We start from the raw sequence: 942 nt of genomic DNA, 5'->3' as shown, positions 1-942 counted from the left end.
ACACACACACACACACACACACACACACACACACACACACACACACGCATATATATATATATATAATTAAAAAACGTTGAGAAAAAAAATAAACAAACATATACTACATACAGCGGCGGCAGAGGACACACAAGGTCACCAACTCTTCACCAGTTGGCGCAATTTCAGCGATTATCGATATGTTTGATTCCATTCTGGTGACACCGGCAAGAAACTTACTTGGAATAGGACCAAAGCATAAAACACGACGGGCTCTAAGCGTAACCGTTTCTGGTCGGATGAGGGATTAAACAAAGAAAATGAAGTGCGACGGCCGTTTTTCAAGCTGCGTTCTTTTTGTTTCTTTGAGCGCGCATGTGAGTGGGTCAGTGAGTGTGAGCATACACATGTATGTACGTATGTATATATGTATGTATGTATGTATGTATGTATGTATGTATGTATGTATGTATGTATGTATGAAAACTTGAATGACGGACAGAATCAACAACTATTGAAAAGTTTGCAAGGCACAACAAAAGTTTTATAAAAATAGATAAATGAGTGCAAAAGCAATAAAAGAGAATGACTTTTCCCAGACACAACAGAATGTATCATTTAGTTCAATGCTAAATTGAAGGCGAAACTGGCAAGAAACAAACATTTGTACAAATGTATATGTATATATATATATAGTTAAAAAAAACAATAACAAAAAAACAAAAAAACAACAAAGTGAGGACGTGATATGGATAGTATTATTGGACGCTCAGGAAAGGAAAGAGAGAGTGTATGACGTTTCGGGCGTAGCCCTTCGTCGGAAAGATGGAATGTTCGGAGAATGGAAGAACAGAGAAAGAGGAAAATGGTACCGATGCCCACGAGGTTACATGATGAAAAGACCGGAAGAGGAGGTGGTGGGGGAAAAGTTCTTTCTAAGATAGGAGAGTGAAAATGGGAGAT

General features: G+C 38.0%; 1 protein-coding gene across 4 annotated transcripts in view; it reads left to right on the top strand.

Moving 5' to 3' along the window:
- The window catches only part of LOC106881480 (uncharacterized), a 30,665-nt gene that overhangs the window by 25,378 nt on the left and 4,345 nt on the right, over positions 1 to 942 (top strand). The gene's annotated exons all lie outside the window — the stretch shown is intronic.

The sequence above is a fragment of the Octopus bimaculoides genome, chromosome 15, assembly GCF_001194135.2.
Source record: "Octopus bimaculoides isolate UCB-OBI-ISO-001 chromosome 15, ASM119413v2, whole genome shotgun sequence".
Taxonomy (NCBI): domain Eukaryota; kingdom Metazoa; phylum Mollusca; class Cephalopoda; order Octopoda; family Octopodidae; genus Octopus; species Octopus bimaculoides.
Note: the sequence above shows the minus strand (reverse complement) of the source record. Positions and strands in the feature narration are given on the sequence as shown.